At 38.4% G+C, this 7,785-nt stretch overlaps 1 pseudogene; it reads left to right on the top strand.

The window, feature by feature from the left end:
- Positions 1-4,376: 4,376 nt before the first annotated feature.
- LOC149836121 (arogenate dehydratase 3 pseudogene) lies at positions 4,377-5,366 on the top strand (annotated as a pseudogene).
- The last annotated feature ends 2,419 nt before the right edge of the window (positions 5,367-7,785 follow it).

Here is a 7,785-nt window from a genome sequence, read left to right as displayed (position 1 = left end):
TATTCATCGCTAATTTAAAAAATAAAATAAAAAAATATCTTTTTCTGACATTTGTCGCTTCTTCCCATATCAGAAGATACAAACCCATATATATTATCTTTCTCTGTTGTACTTCTTGTTGGGGTTGAGGAAAGCTAGGTATACACCACTATATTAGCACTAAATCATATAACAAAATATCCACTAAAAATTATGATACATGATAAAATACATAGCTAATATCTATCAAACTTTGTCATCCAGAGTATTAATGTATGTTAGCCAATACACAGGAAAACAATGAATCCAACCCCAATTAAAAGAAATGGAACACAAAACCATGAAAACAACATCAAGCGAATCTGAAACTGAAAGAACCCTGATCACCTTAAAATAAACAATGCCACCACCCAATCCGTTGCCACCGTCGACACTGGTGAGCTCAAACCGAGTCCACTCTAGGGCATTGTCTTGGCGGAAACAACAGGGAAAAAGGTAAAGAAGAAAGAAAAAAAAAAGCAAATCAGGACCGACAGGAGAAAGAGAAGGGGAGGACCTATGCTCAGTGGTGATGTTGGCGATCAGGGCGGACTTGACGAAGTCCCTGAGCTGCGGGGAGAGCTTGGCCCAATGGCTAGTGATCTTGCAGGGAAGAATGGCGAAGAGTTGGCAGACGTTGGACATTTTGGCGGTGCGGAGGTGCTCGGTGAGGGCAACAACCACCTGCGGGTTGGTGGTGGTTACGGCGAGGCGTCACAGCTTCGGTCAGCTGCGGATGGGGGAGGGGAGGAAGCGTCATTTGGGGGGTAATCAGAGAGAGAAAGAGTTAGGGAGGGAGAATTTTGCACCCTAGTTGGGTAGTTTTTATCGAAAAATAGCGAGCGACAAACTTAGCGACGGAAAAATTCTGTCATGAATCCGTCTCTTAGTTGCGACAAAAAAAAATTTGTCGCTAAGTTGCGATGTCGTTAGCGACGGAATTGTTCAGTCGCAGATCCGTCTCTAATTAGCGACGAATCCGTGATGAAATATTTTCCGTCGTTAATTCCACAAATATTTTGCATTTTAGCGATGGATAGTTTTCTCTTGCTAATCCGTCGTAAATTTGCGATGAAAAAAATCCGTCGCTAATTAACATTTTTCTTGTAGTGTGAGATTGCTAAAAATGAATTCACCGTACTTCAATGCCTACGTGTAAACTACCCAATTTTTTTTAACTGATTAATAAGATATATCATATGAGATTAGAAAATCAATGAGAGATTCTTTTCCAAAGTTAGGTGTTGATCAGAAAAAACTCATTCCACTTATGGACCCTTAACATGCCCTCAAGCTCTAAATGCAGTCCACCACACCAGCTTCTGATTCTCTTCTTGTCATCACTGAAAGATGGGAGAGAACATAAATTAAACCATCGTCCCTATTGCAGCATCGAGCTTGATCCTGTCAACATCCCTGATCGTTAAGTCCGAAGTGCCTTAACACCTATCTAACATTAACAAAATTTCCTATATGAAAATGGGATTTAGCTAACATTCAACCCCTTTGTGAAATACAATATAGCATAAATTAGATCATCTAACAACTGCACCAATCTTTTTATTGTTTGCAGAATCTTTCCTTAAAGCTTAACCTTACTTCTATATGCATTCAAGGGTAAAATAAACGTGCATCCCAAAGGGTGGCACTTGTTAATGCCCCAAAATTGACCGGATGACCACTTGGGTTGGGTTACTTTTCTTTCACATAACTCTAGTTGACTCTTGAAAATAACAGTTTTAGCCCACTTGAAAATTCTCACAGTAAAAGAAAATTTTGCTTAAGAGAAGTTTTGATATGATAACTTTTATAAATAAAAAAATTCTGCTTGTATGTGTAGCATGAGAATATTGGAATAAAAAATGTGAGAAAAATGAGAGAGTCAATCAACCCTCTCTCAAAGAGAGAGAGAGAGAGGGGCGGTTCGAGCATACAAGAGAGAGCTGGAAATGGTGGTGGGTGAAAGGAAGATGAAGATGGAGGAAGCTCTTTTTGGGGCAGCCCATGGAATGAGATGTGTTGTGGGTGAATGGCTGCCCTAATGCAAAAAATCACACTTTTTAGAAAAACTTTCCTTTAAAAAAATTTATTTCATTTGGAACGGTTGAAAAAGTAGTCATTTTTCTTTCCTACTTGCATTTTTCCTATCATGTCCTCGCTTCCAGACGTGCTTACTGAATGAGGGAGAGAGAGAGAGAGAGAGTTTAAAAATAAATGAGATATTTCAAAGAATAAAATTATAGTGAAAATCAGAAAAAAGTAGTCTGGGCAGCCAGATGAATTTCTTAAAAAGTTAGGCATTTATCTCAAACATTAGAAACCTGAGATCGATGGCTACTTAAATGCCTGCTTGTAAACTACCCAAAAAAGTTAGAACTGATTAATAAGATATATCATCTGAGATTAGAAAATCAATGAGAGATTCTTTTCCAAGTTAGGTGCTGATCAGAAAAGCTCATTCCACTTATGGACCCTAAACATGCCCTCAATCTCTAAATGCAGTCCACCACACCAGCTTTTGCTTCTCTTGTCATCACTGAAAGATGGACCAAAACATAAATGAATCCTGTCAACATCCCTGATCGTTAAGTCCGAAGTGCCTTTACACATATCTAACATTCAAAAATTTTCCTATATGAAAATGGAATTTAGCTAACATTCAACCCCTTGGTGAAAATATAACATAAATTAGATCATCTAACAACTGCACCGTTCTTTTTATGGTTGGCAGAATCTTTCCTGAAAGCTTAACCTTACATATGCATTCAAGACTCAATAGATTGAACGTTAGATGGACCTCCTGAATAAGTTTTTGACTCAAAGATGGTGTTATGAACTCCTTTAGCATTATCATTGAGGAAAAAATTTGCTCACCTTTCTAAGGGAACTTGCCTCAAACACTACTTTGATTAACCATAATAAAAAAGGATGAGTTTGTAGGTAGACATGTAGACATGTGGTGTAGTTCTCAACTCCCTTGACCTCAACAAAATAACTCCTATTGGGGTTTAGAGAGAGAGAGAGAGAGATCTTAGTTTAGGTTATTGGAAGAGAAAACAAGACAGATCTCCCAAGTAGTTCAAAGCTATATGACAGGTTATTGGAATAGAGAAAGTTTAGGTTTTTGGAACAGAAAACTAACAAGACTTTTCTCCAGAGTAGTTCAACTTCTACATAATTTATAAAAATAGATCACCTAGAATATAAGACGTACTGCTAAGGAAGATAAAAATAAGTCAAGAGTGCACTGCAATTTTTTAATCAAACTGTGGTAGTGTACCCTGAAGGATTTTGGTTGATAAGAAGCTACCATCTGAGATACAGTCTCACTTGTGTCCTGTCAGCCACCACCCACAGCAAGAACACTGACAAAACCAACGGCAGAGATTACAATAGTGCCTACAGTTGATATGAAGATATGACCAACTGCAAACATGGATATATTAAGGACTAAGTCAAAGATCATTCGTTTGTACCGCAGGCTTGTCCAACTTATAAGTCACCGGAGTACTCACCACGGTATTAGGGGTTTCAATGGGTCGGGTTTGACCTGAACCCGACCCGTACCAAACCCTATAGGGTCAGGGTTTGGTGATAAAAAAGGAGGCCCGATTAGAAACCACGTCGGACCCAAAGGATCTGATTAGTATATGGAGCCGGGTATGGTTTGTGAAATTTCATACCAAACCTGGGTCCAACCCGAGCTCCAATTAAGACTCGTGAATTTTCAATATAAAAAAATTATTATTTACCGGGTATGGACTGGGTCTGGTTCGTGACCCGATAAGAACTGGTTTGGACTTACCTGGGTCCAAACTAGATCCAACCCGTTGACACCCCTACGCGGTATTCATATTTCTAGCAAATATTAACTAACTGCAAATGATATCATTCAGAACCTCCCCATACTTGGGTTAGGATGCCAGACTGGAGCACTAGTTTCAAAAAAAAAAAGTGTTCGAGCATGCAGTCTTCTACAAGGAAAGGAATGATATCAATTGGCACACACAGGAAATGAAGACTAGGTTCGGCTTATAAAGAACAGACTTTCAGTTCAACAGTCAATGCTTATTGCAGGATAGGAATGGTAGAGGAACTCTAACCATCTCTCTCTCTCTCTCTCTCTCTCTCTCTCTCTCTCTCTCTCTCTCTCTCTCTCTCTTATTTATATGCCCACCAGCATTTCTCACGGTGGTTGCCTCCAAAGATTCAGATCCAGGCTCCTCTGGTGATTCATGGCACTGGCATCAGAGTTCCTGTCAAATGTCATCCTGAGCTCAACCAAACAGGTGAAACACAGCGCATCAACAAAGACAACCCAATTCCAATGCATAAGATCCTCAGCCCAAATCAGCACCATGGTAAAGAGCAAGCAACAGACGTTAGACAAAGAAACTATCATCCTCAAAGAGAAAGAAAGAACAAGACCAAAAAGAGATCTGGGTCAGCAACATAAGACCACGCTACTTCGAGTAGCATACCAGGGAATTCCAGGTGCATACAGTGAGGTTGCAGCCAAGTTAGCCTGTCTGGATTGCACAACCGTTTCATGCAAGGCCATTCTTAATGCTATTGAGGCAGTCAAGACTGGGCAAGCTGATCGTGCAATAATGCCTGTCGAAAGCACGATGGGGGGTGACAAGGTCCGCAACTACAATCTCTTGCTAGAACATGGTTTGTACATAACTCAAGAGATAAATTTATTTGTCCATTATTGCTTGCTCGCAATTCCAGGGGTAAGAAAGAAAGAGGTGAAAAGGGTAATCAGCCACCCTGTGGCTCTGGCTCATTGTAAGCGAGGCCTAGCCAGTCTTGGCTTGGATGCGCCACAAGAGGCAGTTGATGACACAGCAGGGGCTGTTAAATTGCTGCGATCACAGCACATGCTTGACGCAGCAGCCATAGCTAGCACACAAGCTGCCAAGCTCTATGGCCTCGAAGTCCTTGCACAGGGACTGCAAGATGAGCCTTGGAATGTTACTAGGTTCTTGATCCTCTCCAAGAACCCAGAGACAGTTACAAGGATAGAAAACACCAGAAAGACCAGTATGGTCATAGCTCACCAAGGTGGTCTGCAACCATTGCTTCGAGTGCTGTCAGCATTCTCATCACGGAACATCAATCTTACAAAGCTGGAAGTGAACAACTCTTTGTGGGAGCCCATTAGGATATTAGATACCACAGGAAAAGGTTTGGTAAAAGAATTTCAACATGTTTTCTATGTTGACATTGAAGGGTCGATTGATGATCAGAAGGTGTTGGATGCAATGGCAGAGATTTCTGTTTTCTCACCATTTATTCGAGTTTTGGGATGCTATGCTGCTGACACTAAAATATATGATCTTTGAGGACAGATCTTGGACTGTTAAGATTCATAGTTTGGAAAGGAGATTTTTGCCGGATCTAGAAATACATGCATTCCCCGGAAAAGAAGGAGGAAGAAATATATCCTTGGAGGCACATAATTAATAAAGAAAATAGATGAAATGAAGAATGCCAAATGGTTCAGATACAGAGACTATCTGTTATCCTCTTGATTTGTTTATCTTTTTCGTGTCCATTGTTCATCTTTTTCATGTGCATTGTTCATCCTTTTCATGTAGCACTCTATCAATGAATTCATATTGGCAACTGTACTAGGAGGCTACAATAACAAAGCTGTGAAATTGGCTGTGAACTTCAGAACCTAAAACTTGTGATTGTGGCTCATTTTAATACACGAAACCTGCAACCTTAGATTAGATTCCACCACTAGCAAATGATAATACCCTACTCTAACAGGGTGGCATAACCTCAAATCAACAGAGGGCTAAAAAAGAGAAATTGCAAAGATGGAACAAAATCGGGTTTGAAACCTACAAATGTAGATGGTTTGACAACTGGCACTCTTTTCATAATAGCAAAGAGAAAGGGTTGTCAGTGTATAAAAAAAATAAAACAACAAGCAGGCCAGAAAGAGGTGAAAAGCAAAGAAATAACGCAGAGGTTAACACATATATTGACCATAAAATACATTATTGGACTCAACATAGACAATTTTAAGCACTGGACTTCAGTAGCATGGCAACTTGAGATGAATCCTCCAATTACTTACGATCCCAGCAAATAATTTGCCAACCAGTGATTTGAGCCTTTGATCTCTTGGAAAAATAGTGTCAGAACAAACAAGGGATTTAAAACATGGCACATCTCTTGGAAAGAGAGGAAGGCTATGAATTTCTTTAGATGGCATCTGCCTAGTAGGAAAATACAACCTCCTTATTAGGTACTACCTTTTCATAGAAGAGTAACTATTAAGGGAGAACCAAGAAAGGCTGATGAGGCAATCAGCCCCCTTGTTATCTTCTGAGAGCACCTATCTACAGGCAGCACACAAATTATATTTGTTCCAGTACCGATTGATTTTCTTGATGAGCTAGATCACTTGAATAGGATTATATCAGATCCAGTCTTCAAATATCTTAAGGGGCTTTGAGTTCAAAACCCTCAAAGGCCTAACTCCCAGCTTCACATATATGCATATGTGATGGGCAGAATACTCTATCCTAATGGAGAGGTCTAAATCAATAGAGACACGCTGATTAGACTGCTTAAAATATATGAAAAATTAAAGTTTTGGCATTTTACCAAGTTGCAAATTTTGGTTAAAAGTTAGATTTTCATTTTCTAGTAGAAAACTTGTAATCTACAACAACAAGGAAACAAAACATGAGCCAAAATAGTACTAACTAACATGAACAAAAAAATCAGTAAGAATAGATGGAATTCAGCTCATACAAGCATGAGAGAGAGAGAGAGACTTCATATAACACTCCAATTTTATAACCCAAAAAATGTTAGATTTTTTTTTTTGAAATACTTTAACAAATATTGCAGAAAAATACATCGGGTCAAAATTTTGGCATGTTACTTTTCATGAACACTTGCAAACATATAATTATGAAATTCATAATTTAACAACTAATTAACCATGAATAACATAAAATTAAATATCCATAATATCCAAAATTTATTACAATTATATTTTAATTGAATTAAAATAAAATTAGAGTCCAAAATTCTTGTGAAAGAAAAAGAAAGGTAGGCTTGGTCCCCGTCACAACCTTATGCCTTTGCATTTAAGCAGCTATTCATGACCTGAAAAACATTAAAATCAGAGAGGTCAGACACAACTTATCTCAGTAGGATAGATTATACTAAACTTGTAAAACAGAAATACAAAACAAAAACTTCATCTAATTTTTTATAGTAAATTAAATCTAATTGACTAATCATGCATTTTAATTTAAGCAACAAGTACAGAAACTAACAAATTTAAACAAATATGCATTATTCATTTTTAACTCAAATCAAATACAATGCATGAACAAATAAAATGTATGAACTTACCATATGCAGAAGTCATCAAATGCATGCATAAATTTTTATCTTCGATTAAGTATTTTTTATTAAATAATGAATGCAATGCCTAACTAATGCACATACATCTTCAAGTTGTCACTTCTTAGCCTTGTTGTTATGACATAGGCTTAAAAACTAGATCAAGGCCATAGCGCAGGGGTATTTTCATACATAAAAGTAGCTTGACCTGGCCAGACACCTTTCATCGATGACAGAGTGAGAGACGATATTTTGAGAGAAATTTCTAACACCTTTAATCCTGATGCATCAGATTTTCTCATGAATACCTTAGCCCCCTACGTTGCAGTCTAATGTAGAGGTTTTCTCATAAAATAGTGGGAGGGGTGGAGCAACCTTCCGTGCTTG

This window comes from Nuphar pumila, chromosome 6, assembly GCF_984573655.1.
Source record: "Nuphar pumila chromosome 6, dmNupPumi1.hap1.1, whole genome shotgun sequence".
In the NCBI taxonomy this organism is placed as follows: domain Eukaryota; kingdom Viridiplantae; phylum Streptophyta; class Magnoliopsida; order Nymphaeales; family Nymphaeaceae; genus Nuphar; species Nuphar pumila.
The sequence above is the reverse complement of the archived record's forward strand: the minus strand, read 5'-3'. Positions and strand labels throughout refer to the sequence as shown.